This window comes from Urocitellus parryii, chromosome 1 (genome assembly GCF_045843805.1).
Source record: "Urocitellus parryii isolate mUroPar1 chromosome 1, mUroPar1.hap1, whole genome shotgun sequence".
Lineage (NCBI taxonomy): Eukaryota > Metazoa > Chordata > Mammalia > Rodentia > Sciuridae > Urocitellus > Urocitellus parryii.
The window spans coordinates 237,177,102-237,197,563 of record NC_135531.1 but is presented as its reverse complement, the minus strand read 5'-3'; the positions used below and the strand labels follow the sequence as shown (position 1 = coordinate 237,197,563).

The window sequence follows — 20,462 nt, the reverse complement described above, 5'->3', positions numbered from 1 at the left end:
AGTGTAAAACTCTGAAAAGAGTTCAGACAAATTATAGTGATAATATGGAGAGAAACCAAGAAGTCAAAGTCAGACTCAGGGAGGCAATTTTTGAAAGGTAATGTTTTTTAGAAAGAGGAAGATAAAAACAGTGAACAGGGAGACTGCAGGTAAGTGAAAGGAAGTCCAGGAGAAATTTTAAAGATTGTGGAAGGCAAAAGGATTTTAAAGAAAGCATGATTATATTTCTCTAAAACCATATCCAAAAAGTAAAATTTGCCACTTTATAAAAAGAAAAAAAATTTTTTCTTAAAAGTCTTGTCAGCCCTTCCAAACTGCCAACTTTGTTTATCAAATGAGGGGACAGCAGTAGTCTTTGCACAACCTCAAGTGAAATCACTGCTGTGGTTTTGACCTGGAATGTCCCAAAGGCTCACGTGTTGAAGGCTTAGTCACCAGTGCAAGAATATTCAGAGGTAGGCCTTTTGGGAGGTGATTAGATTGTGAGGGCTCTGACCTCATTAGTGAATTAATCCATTGACAGAATCATAATATGATGATTTTTTTGGGGGGGAGGTGATGGAAACTATAGGAGGTAATGCCTAGTTGGAGGAAGTGGGCCACTAAGGGTTGGGGTGTGACCCAGAAGATCATAATTTGGTTTTGGCCCCTTTCTTACTCTTTCTCTGCCTCTGGGCTGTCATGATGGGACCAGATTTCTCTGCCCTACCTTTCCACCATTATGTTTCTGCCTCACTATCGACCTATAAGCAATGCTGTGATCTATCCAGGTCTTGAACCATGTGGCCAAATAAACCACTGCTCCTTTAAGATATTTTTCCCAGTATTTGGTGACAGTGACAAAGTTTTGTCAGGAAAAAAAAATGACAATAAGTTGTTAAAAAAATCATTCCTTCCAACAGCTATGAAAAAGAAATCTATAACAAACAAACAAATAATACCAGTCTGAATTAAATATACCAAACAAATATCAGGGGATTTAAAAAATAATAAGAAGCTAATCTTGAACCAGAAATTAATAAACTAATACCAGAAATGGATAAAACTGGAATGAAAAAGAGTTTTATGTATTCTGGGAAGAAACTAAACTATAGAGTTCCTCAAAGAAAAAATACATACAATAAAATTTTAATAATAAAATTAAAAGAATAAAAACCTTACAGTGGTTTTGTTCTATAGAATATTGGTTTTGTTCTATAGAATGCTCAAGGGAAATATTCATACCCTAAAAAAATGAAGAGTCACCGGTTCTTGGCCCATATATTTGAAGAACAGTCATAATAAAGAAAAAAAATCTGTGACATTCTAAATGCAGTTATAAGGGCCACAGGATGTATTATCACCAAGTGAGGCAGGCACCTTTAGGGGTAAACTTTCATACTTATGATAGAAAAAGCTTCTGCTACTTTTAAGTACTATTAACACACTTTCAAAATTGTTCTTTTAATTTTTCAGTCAAAATTCTTTGGAGAAAATTATATGAGAAACTAGCTAAGGTCACAGAGTCATTCAAACTCATTCTTATATATGATTTAGAGTAAACTTTGCTCATTTGTGTCTTTTTGAACATGTAGTCTCTGACCTTAAACGGGGCATGCCCAGAAATATGTCTATCATCTTTCCGTTATGAACATGATCTGTGACCTTCAATTGAGGATGCTCAGAAATGTATGCTTTATATTGGGCATAATCAGGGATGTGCCTATTCCTACATGTGTTTTCCCATATGAATATACGTAGAGTCCTCAAGAACATCCCGGCGGTGCTTTCTTTGTTCAGGAAGAACATTGATTTGCAAATAACCCCAGTGCTCTCCTAACTTGTCATAAGTAATAAAATTTTCTCTATTCTTTTATACTCTGTTCTTGCTCATTGGCTTTGTCTTCACCAAGGGGAGGTTCCATTGCATCTGTGTAAAGATGGAGGTGGGAGGATATGATGTAAGTTAATCAGTTCACAGCAGCGGGTAAAATTAATAAAAGAACTGTTTTCCCTTTATGAATGTGTGTTAAAACCCTGACTGAAGTCCTAATGTGGTCAATCATCAGGGCCACCATGCTCTGTTTATGTATAAACCTTTTGAACTAATAATCTCATCTAATCCAGTAGAAACAAGCACTGTAACAGAAAATTAGCAGCTGCTTTATATAAAAGTCCTGACTCTTCACTTGGGCCTGCAGTTGTCCTATGAGTAGATAAAAGCAGAATAAATATTGGCATCTCATTGTGTATTTGTCTCCTTTATTATCTTCATGTAAATATAAGCTCTATTAGCCCTAAATTTACCTAAACTATCATGACCACTTCAAGTCTGAGAACACCATAATAAGAGTAACTCAGGTATTTTTAACATTTTCAGGAACATTCAACTGCCAAGCTTGTTCCATGTCCTGTTCCAGACTTTGCCTTAGACCTTCTAGGAACATCAGAACCTGGCAGGCAGATGACCCCATGGTGAGACTTCCCACTTAAGCAAGAATAATTAATACAGGGGAATGCCGCAGTCTGGCTGCAGCAAAATAACCGGGGGGGTGTCGAACAACTTGTGTACATTGATACAGCAGGAGTGGGAGCCATTTATTGTAGGACAGGAGGGGTATATATACATTCCACACAGCTTATCTTACTTAACATAAACTAGATACAGCAGTCAACCAATAAGGAATCTCCACACTTAATGGCTCACTGGCGCCACCTCACAAACCACTCCCCCTGGCAAAATGCCAGGTGCCATCTTGACTTGTTTACAGACCCTAACAGGGGAACCAAATTGACCCTTTCCAGGATCACAGGTCTGATGGATAAACACCATGAGCAACAAATGGAGATTGTTTTCTCAAGTAATAAGGACTTCTCTGGAGCCACCTTGTAGAATTAGAACTGCGATCAAAATCAACTAAAACTGTTTTATTATGTATATTCTTACCCCTTTCCCATTTCTTTCTCTATTTAAACATGTTATTTCTCCAAAGACAGGGTTAAGATTCATGATTTCATTTTTTCTTTTTAACCAGTATGGCCATATTGGTTAAAATTCTTTTTGTGCTTTACACCATTACTTTATCTGTTTGGTTTGGGCGGCAAGTGTCTGGGCCTGATTTGTTGTGATTGTCACTGGAGCAGTATCTGAAGATGTACATAGAGGGGAAACTGAATTCAGGATTAGTGGGTTTCTTGCGAAATATCACAGAAAAGAACTTAAAGACATGTCAGATACAGGAACCAGCAAAGATTTATTTGGGAAAGCTCTAAATAGTGAATGATAATACTGAAAAACAATCCAAGTCATAATGTGAGAATGGTAATACTTAATTATATGAATCTGAAAACTTCTTGATTTGTTTCCAGGGGAAAAAAATGGAAATACTGAACTCCAGTTACAAACAGATAATTGCCAATCTTCTCTTTACCTCTGACTGGGCCACATCTGCAGAGGATTTTCATTATTACGATCTGGGATTTCAAGGATCTGTTATGTCATTAACTGTCCCCATTCAATTCTCTGAATAAATTCTGCTCACATACTGTTCACAGCTCTTATTTTGTTGTGCAAATGGTATGGTCATCTGCTTCAAACTTTAAAAAGCATCAGAAAGAACATTGGTCCTACGTGGCTCTCTGAATTTGGTCAGGGTCCATCTGGCATAATTTGTGAATGGATAGGCTTCCACATATTGGCTATAATACTTGTGAAAGCCAACCTGTAGATGATTTTACAATTTGCAGATGGGAAATCTGACTACTGCCACCTGTTCTTATCTACAGCAAAATTCTTATTAAATACTTGGGACTTAAAAAAAATGTAATGGTTATTTGCTTTACTCTTCCTTTGTTTTTATACCAAGATAAACAATCACTAGCAAAGTGCCACAAGTATTCTCCCATTTATGTTTTTAATTAATGATATACAATTCAGCTATTTATTTGAAAAATAATTTCAGGAGAATACCAGCGAGATAGTTTCACTTCCTCACACACAAAAAATCTGTTAAAATATCCATAGGTGGGCTGGGGATGTGGCTCAAGCGGTAGCGCGCTCGCCTGGCATGCGTGCGGCCTGGGTTCAATCCTCAGCACCACATACAAACAAAGATGTTGTGTCCGCCGAAAACTAAAAAATAAATATTAAAATTCTCTCTCTCTCTCTCTCTCTCTGTCTTTAAAAAAAAATATCCATAGGTAAGAATATCATCATGAATGTCTCAGAATAGTCAAGAAATGAGCCTGAATCACCCCCTTGGACTACAGAACTAATAAAAATTATGATCCATAGATAAGAGAAAAAGTTATCTTTGTTATTCAAGCTGGCACACAGACCCAGATTTCTACAATGGAAAAAATCAGTTGGAGGCATATATTCAGCTTCCAAACCATTCTGGGATTCCTTGCCACAGGTTCACTTCTGTCTCATCCTATGAGAAATGTAGAATGTACCAACAGGCCTACCATGCGGTTAGTTAGAAACACTGAATGTGGAACTAACAGTGGTTAACATATGGAACTTGGTAGTTGCTCTGCATTCTAGCTAACAGATGAATCATTCAAGAAAGACTTGCTAACATTACACTTCAGGAAATATGGTTCACAAGTCTTTCAAACATAAATTCTTAGCCAGCTTCCCCACATATGTTCTTATTAAGCCATTCCCAGGCCAATATGCAAATGTACTACCTGTGAAGGGAACATCTGGCTCCACTCAATCCCAGGTGGTGAGCTGGCATCCCAGCTGCCAAATCATGGTGCTCTGTTCAAGCCTACTAAAGTCCAGAGAGCACGTACAAGTCCATACATATCTTTAGAGCTTAACTTCAGGTTTTGCCTATTCTGTGAGGCCACGCAACAGGAATCTCATCTGTCCTTAGAGCCAACACAATGGACCTCCTGAACTACATATCCCAAACAACAGTACTTTCGAGTCAAGCAAAAGAATTGGATTACAAAGCATAGCCAGCTATACCATTTACAATCAGAGCCGAGGAAATGACCCACACTGACTAGAGGATTTGACACCAATGTGAATCTTTCTGGGTTTGTCCATAGCCAGTCCATCAAGAAGCCCAGGCTAGACAAAATAGTAAAGATCGTTCATTATCAAAGTATAATGGATACTTTCAAACTCATCGTACAAAGCTAGCATTAGCTTGAGACCAAAACCAGGCAAGGATATTACAAGAAAAGGAAATTACAGGTCAATATCCCTGCTAAATACAGATGTAATAATCCTCAACAAAATATTAACAAATGAAATTTAAGAACACATTAAAATAACACTCATCACAATCAAGTGGGCTTTATCCCTGGGATGCAAAATGGTTCAATACATGAGAATCAATAAGTATGACATACCATATTATGGACAATAAAGAATAGGAATAATATAATAATCTTTAAAAAGGACATTTTTTTTGAAAAAATTCAACACCTTTCATGATACAAGTTCTCCACAGATTAGATACAGCAGGAATGCACCTCAACATCATAGGTATAAAGTGAATATACTTCAACCCAGTGAAGGTCATATATGACAATCCCATAGGTAGCATCTGGCTCCACTCAACAGTGAAAAGTTTAAAGCTTTTCCCCCAAAATCAGGAGATGGACTAGGATGCCAATTTTCACCACTTCTTTTCAGTATAGAACTAGAAATTCTAGCCAGAGCAATTAATTAAGAGAAAGAAATAAAAGGAATCTTAATAGGAAAGTATATATTCTCTTCTCACAGATAGTATGACCTAAAATACAGAAAACACTAAAGACACTATGAAAAATCTGTTAGAAATGATAAAGAAATTCAATAAACTAGCAAGATACAAATCAGCATATAAAAATTGATGTCATTCCTATACACTAATAATGAACTTGCTATAAAGTAAGTTAAGGAAATAAACCCATTTACAATAGCAATAAAAAATAAATACTTAGATGTAAATTTACTCATGGTGGCAAAACACACCTAGATAAAGAAAACTACAAAACATTTATGAAAGAAATTAAATAAACACAGATTAAATGTAAAGACATCCAAAGGTCATGGATTGGAAGAATTAATGTGAAAATATCCATACTAAACAAAGTGATCTATAAATTCAATGCAATTTATAAAGTCCCAAAATCATTTTTTTCAGAAGTAGGAAAAATTAATCCTTATATTTGTATGGAAGCACAAAAGAACTCCAATAGCCAAAATAGACTGGAGCAGAAAGAACAAGCTGAACGCACCACACTCCCTGAATTCAAGACATATTATAAAGTGTACATAATCAAAACAGCAAGGTAGTGGCATAAAACCAGAGAAATAAAAAAAATGAAACAGGATAGAAATAGTAAAGATCTTTCATTATCAAAGTATAATGGATACTTTCAAACCCAGAAATAAATGCAAATTTATGGTCAAGTGATATTTAACAAAAGTGCCAAGAACACAGAGTGGGGAAAAGACTGTTTCTTTAATAATTGGTAGTAAGAAAACTCTTATTTACATGCAGAAGAAAAATGAAATTAGATTTATATGTTATATCATGTAAAAAATCTTAAAATGGAATAAACACTTCAATATAAGACCTGTAATTGTAACTAGAAAAAAATTTAAAAAGTCCCACATTGGTCTGGGCAAAGAGTTTCAAGACACAATCCAGAAAATATAGACAACTAAAGCAAAAATAGACAAATGGGATGACATTAAGCAAAGGATTTTGCATAGCAAAGAAAACAATTAAAAAAGTGAATAAACACACAGATTGGGAGAAAATATTTGCAAATCATATATCTGAGGAGTTAATATTCAAAGTCTATAAAGAAATCAACCCAATAGCAAGAAAACAAATAATCAGATTGACAAACAGGCAACAGATTTAAAAGGACATTTCTAAAAAGAAGTCATACAAATGACTAAGAAGCAAATGAAAAAAAATTATTAGTATCACTAATCAACAGAGAAATGCAAATCACACATGAGATGTCACTTTACACCTGTTAATATAGCTTTCTCCAGTAGAAGAGGGATAACAAGTATTGGAAATGTTGCAGAAAAAAGGAAACTCACACTTCATTGATGGGGATATAAACTAGTATAACCATTATGGAAAAGGTATGGAGAGTCCTCAAAAAACTAAAAATGAAATTACCTGGTTATCTAATAATCTCATTTCTGGGTACATATTCATATTGAAATCAATGTATTGAAGGGAATCTGCATTCCCATGCTGATTATTAAAAGTTGTGACGAGATGAAGTGTAATTGCCATCAAAAAATAAGTGATAAAGAAATGTGACATTTATAATTAATAAAATATTATTCATTCTTTAAAGGGGAAGGGGCATCCTGTCATTGGAGAAAGGATGAATGTGAAGGACATTATGCTAAGTGAAATAAGCCAAGCACAGAAAGACAAATACTGTATGATCTCTTTAATAAGAGGAATTTCATCAAGTCAAACTCATAGAAATAAGAAAATGGTTAGCAGAGGCTGGGAGGTGAAGAATGAGGAAGGGTGGGATGAAGAGTTGTTAATCAAATGGTAAAAAGGTCCAGATAGATAAAAAAGTAGTTCATTAGATCTATTCCACCCCATGATGATAATTATTAATAATAATGTAAAAGAGATTTCAAAATAACTGAGTAAATTTCAAAGGTTTCACCTGAAAAGATGATACATAAATGAGATGGTGAATGTTTGAATCAGTGTGATTCAATAATTCCACAATGTGTACATATATCTAAGCATCATGTTGCATTCGTCAGCACATATAGTTATGATTTATCATAAAATAATATTATCAATAAAATGTATTGAAAAATGTTGCAGCAGTGTCATCAATTTATTTAAAAACCAATCAAAATTCAAAAAGACAATTGCACTTAGAGAATTACCTTTGTTAATGTGAACTTAATTAAAAATTTTTGTTAGAACAATTGATATTATATTTTATTCAGGATAGTAATGAAGTTAATATTGTAATGGCATTTGAAATGTGAAAGTGTAATTTACTGAAAATTTGCCAAGACTGGTATGAATATAATTCTTTTAACACTTTTTCCTATATACACTAAAATGGGTTTCTAACTTATTTTTTAATAACTTAGAACACCAGATTTAAAATGTTATTGAAAAGCTTAATACATAAAAGAGATAAGAGCAAAACAATTGCCCAAGATCCTCTCCACTTCTACCACCCATTTCTTCTCTTATCTCTCTGCTATCTGGAGAGACCACCATGATATCCCTCACATTGAGTAGAATTGAGTTCCCATTAGTAGCGTGAGATCAGGGCTAGAAATGGAAACTATTTCACCTTATCATATTGTGTCAATTAAGTACAGTGTTTAAAAGTACATTCACAAATCACATTTTCGGTATCTTTCTTGAGTACTAGGAATATTCTGGGAACTATATAATCCCTGGAATAACACCCTTAGAGATTGGGCTCTGTACAGGAGCTTAGTGTGGTGGGCTATCTGTATTTTGTTATAATACAGCTCCTTTGATGGGCAAGAAACAGCAACACTGTGGAGAAAACCAACAGCAAGTTTGAAGTCAGAGGGAGCTCTCTAAGCTGCTCAGTGTTGTACATAGCAAGCTATTTCAGACATTAAGGTGATTTATAAAGAGTTGAAATATTTTAACAGACAATAGTCAAATTTCTGTCCATCTGGCACATGAGGAACCAAGCTGCATTTAACTTAATCTGACGAAATAAAGGAGACATGATGGTGCATGCAGTAAAGTTTATGAAGCAGTTCATACTTAATGGTGCCAGAAAACTTTCTGAATATCCTGTGGCAGCAGATAAACTGAGGCTTGCTTTAGAATTCTTAATGATTGAGGAAAACTTTTTACTTTTGATAATGCACAGTGCCTCAGTTTGTGAGACCATGGACCTCAAGGTTCCATTTTAGCAACACTGATTGCAACAAAATAATAATATTTAAAAACCCATAGATGAGGATATGACCAACTCGCTATAGATTTCCCACTATTTCTCCAATATGTTTATTTTCTTCAGTTCTTAATTCTGTTTGCAGCCAAGATCATATCTTTATTCCATGTTAAGGTTTCAGACTGATTTATTAAAAACAAATAAGTAGAAATAAATGGGCAGTTGCCATTTGGTGTAGCTTGAATATTTAAAATTTCTTGGTAAGCTGCTTTGGAGGTTTTACATAAGGATTCCCCCCCTCCCAACAAACTGAATGCCTGCTTCCCTCCCTTTCCTGTTGGTAGAGAGAAAAGAGGGAGAAAATAAGCACTAGAGCCCTGGGAGCTCCTTCTATTTCCTATCATACATTCTCTCCTGTTATTCCTCCCCAGGATCCCTGGAAAATGTGCCAGACAGACCAGGGAGAGGAGGAAAGCTTAGGAAGAGCTGGATGTTTGCCTAGGTGCTCTTCAAGCAGCTTTAGACCATTTGGCATTCAGCACCCACCTTACAGCAGTTACATTACTGCATGGTGAATATGCAGGCAGCTGAAAACTATGCCTTTTGGCAGAGTTTAATAAACACCTTAGTAAGTCACCTGCAGTTCTAGTCCATTAAGTTTCCTGAAATCTTTCTGTATTGCACCTTCCATTGTGGCTCATATACTACACTGTCACACATTTATGTAGTGTAGTTTTCAACCTCTGAATAATCACTGAATGAAACTGCAGGGTTCCTTATCATGATTCACAAAAAATGATTTCTTGCCCAGGGATAGTTCTCCTTATGAGGTATGACATGTTGTTAAATAATACTGGAGCTGTGAGGTGATTAATGATGGGAATTTGTTATTTAGTGTTTTCACACAGAGGTTCTTTTTCTTTATTTGTGAGAATTATATATTTAATATTGTTTTAGATTTGAATATTTTCATGTAAAAATGTAAAAGATTATTCATATGATAAATGGCACACTTATGAAATGTATGCCATCAAAAGTTTAGATCATAAAAATATTTAAAATTGAATTTCCACCTCTCCAACCATCTAAAAATATGCACCGTGTGTATTTACAAGAATATTAGATATTTATATCAGTGTATGTCATTATAGAAAGATATGCTAGGGGAGAAAAATGATCACTGAATTTCCCAATTTGACTCTCATTCACTCATATTAATTCAGAATATATTTATAATCTACAATGGCTGCAGTATTAAAAATTGAGACAAAGCATTGAATAAGATCATATTTCATAGTGAATCTCTTTTTCTTCCTTTTTTTTTTCCTTTGGTAACCAGGATTGAACTCAGGGGCACTCGACCACTGAGTCACATCCCCAGACCTATTTTTGTATTTTATTTAGAGACAGGGTCTCACTGAGTTGCTCAGCACCTCACCATTGCTGGGGCTGGCTTTGAACTCCCTATACTCCTGTCTCAATCTCTGGAGCCGCTGGGATTAAAGGCATATGCCACCACACCAGGTTCATAGTGAATTTCAAAGGAAGGGAACATACTGAATGGCATGTAGTCAACTGAATTTCTCCATAATGAAAAAAAAAAAAAAAAAGGTTCTTTCAAGAACACAGGAAAAGCAGCTGATGAACTGCTTATCTCCCTACCTTCTTAAGATGTGAGATCTACTTTATGTAAATTTAAATTGCTCATATCTGATAATTCAAGCTAAATTAATCATTCTGAAATAAACAGAATAATAAAAATAAAATTGTTTCCAGCGATGACAGCAAAACCTTCTCATTTTGAAAGGAGGGTGAAGTGTTATACAATGTCAGAGAGAATGAATTAAGAAAGTTCAATCAGTGGGGGAGGGCTGTCTAGTTTGTTGGATAAGTACTGATAATTAAGTATAGACATTTTTTTTAATTTTTAAAATTTTGCTAAATTTGAAGCTAACATTTTAAAAAATATATTTTGTAAAATGGCTACTACTTTCTTTGCATTTAGCTTAAGTGAAAAGTTCCTTTTCATAGAAATGAAATTCCAAAGTTGGCAAAAGTCCATTGAATACTATCAGTTCACCATGTCTAAGCACAAATTGCACTGGTAAATGTTAAACAGGTAAGGAGGACTTTATTGAAGACCATTATAACAGAGGAGAGTGACTAAAATGCAGAAGCAGCTCAGCTCCATTTCAACAAAGAATGGGAGAATTTTCAGTGTTTGCTAATTGGCTTTAGTGAAAGGAAGAATAAACTTTTACATATCCTTGTAATAGGAAGATGTGTTAAAACTTGGAGCAAGGTACCCACCAAGGGTAGGCTCCTACCCTTCCACAAAAACTGGGAGATAGGTGCGGTATTGATGATTACATTTATTTTTCTTTAATTTCATTTGTTCTTTTTAGTTATCCATGATAATAGAGTATATTCTGACATAGTTGTACAAATGTGGAGTATATCTTATTCTAATTAGGATCCTAGTTTTGTGGATGTACATGATATGGAGATTCATAGCAGTGTATTCATATATGTACATAGAAAAGTCATGTTAGATTCATTCTCCTGTCTTTTCTATTCCAATTCCTGCTCCCTTCCCTAAATTCTCTTTTGTCTAATCTACTGAACTTCCATTCTTCCCCTCCTCTACTTGTTATGTGTTAGTTAGCATCCACATATCCGAGACAATATTTGGTCTTTGGTTTTTGGGATTGGCTTGTTTTGCTTAACAAAGTAGTTTCAAGATCCATCCATTTTCTGGCAAATATCATAAGGTAATTCTTTTTATAGCTGAGTAATATTCCATTGTGTATATGTACCACATTTTAAAAATTATCTGTTGAATGTCATCTAAGTCCGTTGCATAGCTTAGCTATTGTGAACTGAGCTGCTACAAACATTGATGTGGCCATGTCACTGTAGAGTCATGATTTTACTCATAGGTATATATACCTATGAGTAGTATAACTGGATCAAATGGTGGTTCCATTCCTAGTTTCTTGGGGAATCTTTATACTGCTTTCCAGAGGGGTTGCAATAATTTGCAGTCCCACCAGCAATGTATGGGTATACCTATTCTCCCACATCCTCAATACCATTTATTGTTGCTTGTATTCTTGATAATTTCCATTCTGACTGGAGTGAGATGAAATCTCAGTGTTGTTTCAATTTGCATTTCTGTAACTGCTAGAGATGTTGAACATTTTTTGACCATAAATGTAATTCACCACATCATTAGACTTAAAGACAAAAATCACATGATTATGTCAATAGATGCAGAAAATCTTTTGATAATATGCAGCACTCATTCATTTTCAAAACACTATAAAAACTAGGATAATAGAGACACACTTCAACATTATGAAGGCTACATGTGCTAAACCCAAGGCCAACATCATTCTAAATGGAGAAAAATTGAAAGAATTCCTTCTAAAAACTGGAACAAGACAGGGATTCCCTCTTTCACCACTTCTATGCAACATAGTTTTTGAAACTCTAGCCAGAGCAATTAGGCAAAAGAAAGAAATTAAAATGATATGAAAAAGAAGAGCTCAAACTATCCTAATTTGCTGATGACATGATTTTATATTTAGAAGACACAACAAACTTCACCAGAAAGTTTCAAGATCTCATAAATGAATTCAGCAATGTAGCAAGATATAAAATTGACAACTATAAATCAATTGTGTTCCTTTACACCAAAGAGGAATCAGCTGAAAGAGAAATCAGGAAAACCATCCCATTTATAATAGCCTCAAAAAAACAAAATAAAACAAAAACAACAAAAATAACTCAGAAATCAATCTAATAAAAGAGGTGAAAGACCTCTACAATGAAAACTACAGAACACTAAAGAAAGAAATTGAAGAAAAACTTAGAACATGGAAAGATGGCTCATGTTCTTGGATAGGCAGAATTAGTATTGTAAAATGGTCATACTACCAAAGTACTATACAAATTTAATGTGATTCCTGTTAAAATTCCAATGATATTTTTCTAGGAAATAGAAAAAGCAGTTATGAAATTCACTTGGAAAAATAAGAGGCCCAGAATAGCCAAAGTAACTGTTAGTGAGAAGAGTGAAGCAGGAGGCATCACAATACCAGAAATTAAATTATACTACAGAGTATAGTAACAAAACCAGCATGGTAAATAGACATGAAGACCAATGGAACAGAATATAAGTCACGGAGACCTACATAAATATAGTTATCTAGAAAATGGCACCATACACATTCATTGTGGAAATGATAGCCTCTTTAACAAATGGTACTAGGAAAATTGGAAATCCATATGTAATTGAATGAAAGTTAACTTCCATCTCTTACCCTCCACAAAACTCAACTCAAAGTGGATCAGAGAGCTTGACCAGAACCTTGCACTTACTGAAGAAAATATCAGCCCAACACCCCATCAAGACAGTTTAGAAAACAGTTTCATCAATGGAACTCCTAAAATGCAAGAAGTAAAATCAAGAATCAATAAATGGGATGGTGTCTAACTAAAGAGCTTCTTCACAGCACAGAAAACAATCAAGAACATAAAGAGAGAATCTACAGAATGGGAGAAAATCTTTGCCACCTGCACTACAGATATAGCATTAATCTCCATGATATATAAGGAACTCAAAAAACAGTACCAAAACAAAACCAAACAACCAACCAAACAAAAACAAATAACCCAATCTATAAATGGACAAAAGAACTGAAGAAACACTTTACAGAAGAAGAAATACAAATGATGATTACATTTATAAGGAATTTCCAGAGGTTTGTGGAAAGATTTTAATCCCAAAGTATAGAGAAGTAATTTACAATTACAAGTTTTTTGAAGTCCTTGCTATAAGAAAAGGGAAGATGGGGATTTCTGTGGTGAGGCTATGTGAGTTTCTAAGGGTTTGAGTGACAGGAAGATCAAGGGCTTAGAGACAGAAAAAATCCTGTTTCAAGTGTGGTCGAGCTGAAGGAAAAGCTAAATTATTCTAGGTAAATTCTTATAACTTTGAAGGTAAGGAAGATGAGACTCAAAGGGGAAAGGAGATACATTAGCCACTTTGTGTGACAGTTAGCATGAAAAAAATGAGGCTGAATATTATAAATTCTCAGTTCAAATATACAACAAGAATAAAATGAGCATTTTGTAGTCAATTTTTTGTTTTACATATTTATTCAAGTATTATTGATGTACAAATGACTACATGTATTTAACACGTACAATTATATAAGTATGGACAAATGTAAACACTTGTTCTATCATCACCAAAACCAAGATAATAGATATATCCATCATTTCCTAGTTTTCTGTATACCCCACATTTTAAAAAAGAATTCTTAAAATATCTACACTTTTAGCAAACTTTGAAGTTTACATACCGTATCATTTAATATAGACACTATGTTATACTGCAGATCTCTGTGTATTAATTTAGCATAATTGGAACTTTAGACCCATTGCCCAACAATTTCTCAACTCTCCTCTTACCCACCTTAGACCCTGACAACAACTATTTTATTCTCTTCTTCTGAGAATTAGAATATTTCAGGTATCTCATCTCATATAAGTGGAATCATGAAATATTTGTCCTTCTGTGACTGGCTTATTTCACCTAGTGTAATGCCTCCTGATTTATTCACATTTTTTTTTTACAAATGGTAATGTTTAATTCTTTTTTAAGGCTGAAAGATATACCATTTTATGCACATAGCGTATTTTTTTATCCTTGCCTAATCATATAAAATGAGACTCAGACAGCTATATGAAATTTATTTGCAAAATTGAGTTGATTTGCATCTTCTATTATACATTTTGTTAAAAAGACTTTAACATCCCTGTTAAAAAGATTTAACTCATCTTATTTGAAAATTTACATAAGAGCAACAACTACTATTATAATATAAATTCAGGTAATTTTTGAAAGAATGTAGTCTGGATAGTCTGACAGTAACAGAGTATATGACCATTTCTTGCCTGTGAAGAAATATATATTCTATACATTCATTACTGAATAGTTTTGAAAGTTTTAGTTCATGTAAATTTTCTCCCCATTTTTACTTATCTTATTTTTGGCTGATGTTTAAAAAGCACTAATATATATGTGGACGCAATGTTATATCAATAGAATTGAATTTGTTAGTCAAAATCCTTTTATTTTTTTATTTTTTAAATTTTTTTAATTTTTTTTTATTGGTCATTCATAACATTACATAGTTCTTAATACATCATATTACACGGTTTGATTCAAGTGGATTATGAACTCCCGCTTTTACCCCGTATACAAATTGCTGTATCACATCAGTTACCCTTCCATTGATTGACATATTGCCTTTCTAGTGTCTGATGTATTCTGCTGTCTGTCCTATTGTCTACTATCCCCCCTCCCCTCCCCTCCCCTCCCCTCCCCTTTTCTCTCTCTACCCCTTCTACTGTAAATCATGTCTTCCATTTGTATTCTCTTGACTTACCCCTCCTTACCTCTTATATGACATTTTGTATAATACCACCCTGAACGCGCCTGATCTCAAAATCCTTTTAAGACTATAGCCTGTTCTGGGAGCTGTCACTGTAAAGTTGCAGGGCTAACGGAAAGGACAGTAGGACTTTACTAGATATCAAGTTCGTATCATGATGTAATAATTAGTTAAAGTAAAATATTCATAAAATCTTATACTCCCATTATATACTAGTGAATAGAATGGACTACATATTCAACACAAAATTATTAAATCAATGTATAAAGAAATTAACAAATAAAGCCAGGCATGGTGGCATACTTCTATAATCCCTTTGGCTCTGGAAGCTGAGGGAGGAGGATCATGAGTTCAAAGTCAATCTCAGCAATTTAGCAAGGACCTAAGCAACTAATTGAGCCAGTGTCTCAAAAAAATAAAAATAAAAATAAAAATAAAAAAACAAAAAAAGGGCTAGGGAATGTTGTTCAGTGGCTAAGCACCACTGGATTCAATCATCTCTAGTACCAAAAAAGAAAAGAAAAAGAAAAGAAAAGAATATAAATAAATAAAGAAAGAAAGAACCTGAAAAAAACCAAAATGAAATAAAACTTTGAATATTTTCCTATGTTAAGATCACACCTAGGTAATACCAAACAGAAATTTCTGCTGCTTTAAAAATTAACCCTTTACAATCCATTACAATCTACTGCCCAGTTCACAAACACTATTGCCTGATAAATTTGACCTTAAGGTTGAAGATTAAATCCTTTTCTTTTTTTTATTATTAAGCAGTAGAAAACAGATGGAAAATGATCTACAGGTAGAAAACTTTAGATATGAAACAAATAATTTTATCCCCAGGTGACTGATAGATGACTTTTCTGGTTTGCACAGAAAATTATGTATATAGAGATGGTTGAAATCAGGTGTACCATCCACTGATTGAGTTTTTACTCTCCCTGAGCTTTTCCTTTGAGTGAGTTGAGTTAGATAATGATAAGCAAGTGAGAAGCAAGGTCAAAGACTAAGAATTCTGATTATATCCTTATTTCTGGTGGTCAACTACAAGGACAAAAAGAAACAAAATCCACTACCCCTAGTGTACATAATACATTAACTCCCTTAGCTATCAAATCCTTTAATTATTAGAGAAGCTTATGTGAAGTTGTCTCTGGATTATATAATAGGTGTTTAAATATTGGATGAGTCATTATCAGCATTTGTACTTAGCTAAAAAAATACAAATAATAATTTTATATTAATATATGTGAAGTATAATTATAAAACTCTACAATTATTAAAAGCCCTGAAGAATTATCTAATATACCTTACAAGAGCTCTTGTTTTATATTTTAAATGTTGAAGACTTATTTCTAATAATTATATAATTTTATTTTTTTATGATTATTTCCCACATTGACATTTATTACATTAATAACATTTCTAGAAAAAACAAGTAACAAGTTCAGTATCTGAAATCACATTGACAGGTTTCATCTTGATTCATTAAGCCAATTTTGAAAAAAAAAAAGCTATATTGATCAAAGTAATAAAATTAAAAAGTACCTTTTCCTTGCTGCATATTTCGAACTAATACTCTAAGCGGACATCAGATACAAAATTGAACTTCAGAATAGTCTTAATTGACTATGACATGGATTTGTGTCTTACATTTTTAAAATGTAGTTATTTATATAGTTATTTAAAAACTATAGGCTCTATTGGATAAGAATCTGAAAATACATCTGTGAGAATTACAATTCACAGTAAATACCTATATTTACACTGCATTTTCGTGTCATTGAGAACCCCATCTATTCTAAACATCTTGAAATAATTTTTTACTATCACCTTCTGGGAAGAGTTTTGGTACTTTAGTCAAGTGCTAAGGTAATTGTATTCTAAAATCTAGGGCTAGAATTCAAACTTCCAACAATCCTTTCCCTAGGTATCACAATTATAAAGATTCAGAAATCCAGATACCTATTTGAACATCATTTCAGAGCTATGCCTGAAAAATGACATCATAACCACGCAGGCCATCAGGACTACACTATATTTTTTCCTATTCCGATTCTTCCAACCAATCCATATCCTTCCTAATTATCCATTCCATCTCTACTTTAGCCTCCCATTCCAGAACCTCCTATTCCAGAGCCTCCTCCAGAAGAATTCAAGAAGAGTTCAATATATCCATGTTGCATGTTATTATTATATTTAGACTTGGCAGCTTTAGACATGTGCATCTTCGTGTGTCACAAACTATACATCTGTTGCGCTGCTATCAGGTTAAATATCAATATGAACTCCTATTGGATTCAGTGGTGAGAAGAAATTAACAATATGAATTTCAGTTGCATATAAAAGCAACCCTCTCATATGTACAAAATGACCACCATGAAAACCTGAACTTGCACCACCAGCTCCACAATACCATGATCTCCCATACCTCTTCCATCTCTCATTCTGTCATCAGAGCCATCATTTCTATAGTCACAATTATTATAGCCACCATAGTCATCAAAACCTCCATATCCACCATCATATCCAACACCTCCTCATCACATTCTGTTATACATAACTTCCACGCCCAGATACAATAACCACTTGTTCCTCCTACTGGTTTATCATGTGGTTTTGGTTGCTGTATCCTTTGATTCCACTTCTGATATTTTTGAAGATATCAATATTCCTGTGCCTTATTCTTTCCTTGTGTTTCCCCCAGAGCATTTTCTGCTATCTCCTTTAAAGCAAACTGCACAAAGGCCTCCTCCCCTGTGCTTCTCCCCTGGTAGTCCATTGTCAATGTTATACCATTTGGCACAATTTCCAACCCTTGAAAGAACTGAAATATTTCCTCTTTGCTGCAACCAAATGGCAGTCTGTGAAGTGGTACTGTTCTATCTCTAACGTCTTTTGGACCATTATGTTTCATAATCCAATCCATCTCAATACAGTTCCCTTTTATTTCAGATACCCTGTGGGGATAGTAATGCTGACTCCTATGTATGAGGGGTTTAGTAGTAAGGAGGGAGAAGTTCTCTGTAGTGCTCCCCCCAACAGTTTTTCCAACAGTCTTCTAAGGTGGAAACTCTAAGGAAGCTGCGCAGCACAGTGACAGGTTGGGGGTGGGGATGGGAGAGAGCGAGAGACTAATAATTATATAATTTTCTAATAATACTTTTAGAAATGTGTTTGAAGATGATTTACATAGCAATATATCTGTCCTGCTGTAAGGGTTTTGTGCTTGGGATTGGGGTCTCCGATGACTTCATGGCTGTGGCATGCTTGGTGGCTGGGAAAGTTTCTGTACAAAAGTACAAGATGCCTAGTCACTGGGAAAGTTTCTGTGCAAAGACATTGGATGCCTAGTTGCTGTGGCAATGCCCTGCATGAGGAGGCTCTGTGCTAGTCTTATCAGCTTCAACCTTGATCTCAGGAACACAGCTCCTAGGAATAAAGAAAACTGTCTTGTTAGACAGCCACAATGTTTCATCAAGCTCTGCTGGATCTGAACTTGTTCACATAAGAGTAACTTTAAACAATGGACTTCCTTGAGAGCTACAGAAAGCTCCTAACATTGCACATTGCAACTATAGTATGTTACTGAGGAATAAGCTGCATAATGTTGCTAACTCTATAACCTGCCCAATGACACAATGAACAATAATGTATTACTGATGCCAGTGACCTAATGTAACCTATTGATGTAAATAAAGCTGACAGCCTGGACAAAAAGCCGTTCTGCCATTTTGCCATTTAGCCTTTACTTTGCCTCTGCACCTTCCTCCTGTCTCTGTTTGTTTCCTTTACAAATATATCTGTCCTGCATGCACTATGAATTCTATATGGTAAAGGTTCCTTGATGCAATTGTGGTAGAAATTAAAAAAAAAAAACTGGAGATGATTTCATATTTCCTGAACAGCATTTACTTTGTAACAAAAATGACCAAGAAATATTTACAAACCCACAAGACTTTGACTGTTGTGTTCCCAGTAAAGTATAAATAAAGATGATTTAGTGAGTATTGATGTGCAAATCCTTTCTGCAGCCATGACTTCTGTTGTTTTCCAAGTGGGGCAATTTGAGCAACTAGAAAACTCCTCAGATAGTTCTAAAATTCCATTTTAATGCATTTTTTCCAGTCAAAAATCATTATTATTTAAGCATCACATTTTATTTTTGAAAAGGATTAACTAAACTCTGAGGACAAAAATTAACTTTTCTGCACAACTGTTTTGTCCCTAAGGAGATGATCAGAGGATCATTAGACATAAAAAATAAAAAAAAAAAAAACCCTGGAAATCCATCAATTGCTCATAACTGAAGCAAGAGTAATATTGTTGCAATAAAGTCTTGAGAGGGTATTGAAATATTCTAAGGTATTTTGAAGATTTCTTGGAATTATTCAGCATAGGTTTACTTATGCTGCAGGAAAAAATAAACTGCCTTCTTAAGTCAGACTCCCCCCCCCCCCAACTCATGTAAAATCTAATGAAGTTTGGCTCCACTTTCCTGGAAGGGAAGTTGGGAAATGTTTTAGTTAGCTTTTGCATCTCTGTGACCAAAAGACCTGACAAAAACAATTAGAGGAGGAAAAGTTTATTTTGGCTCACCATTTCAGAGATTCAGCCCATGGTCCACTGACTCCATAGCTCTGGGCCCTAGATAAAGCAGAACATCATGGCAGAAAGGCATGGAGGAACAAAGCAGCTCAGGACATGACAGCCAGGAGGAAGAAAGAGAGTCCTGCTTACCAAGGACAATATATAAACACCAAAGTCAAGCCCCAGTGACCTACTTCCTGCAACCATGACATATGTACCAACCATATTAGTGTATTAATCCACCCATTAGTTACAACTCTTATAATCTAATCATTTCACCTCTGATCATTTGCATTGTATCACATCTGAATTTTGGGGAACACTTTATATCGAAACCATTACAGGAAATATGGTCTTTCTCTGTGCCTAGGAAGAGACAACAATTTAATCAATATCTATCGTTGAATCTATTGCCCTTTCTCACAATCATTCTTCCCTAACGTAACCTCCCAAATTGTGTCACAAAATTAATAGTCCCTAAACATTCAGTGCTTTGTTCGGTACTTTGACATGGAATAAAATTAGCTAAAG

General features: G+C 34.6%; 1 pseudogene; it reads right to left on the bottom strand.

Annotated features, from left to right (window-relative positions):
- Positions 1–17,371: 17,371 nt before the first annotated feature.
- On the bottom strand, positions 17,372–18,270 carry LOC113191093 (heterogeneous nuclear ribonucleoprotein H3 pseudogene; annotated as a pseudogene).
- Positions 18,271–20,462: the final 2,192 nt, after the last annotated feature.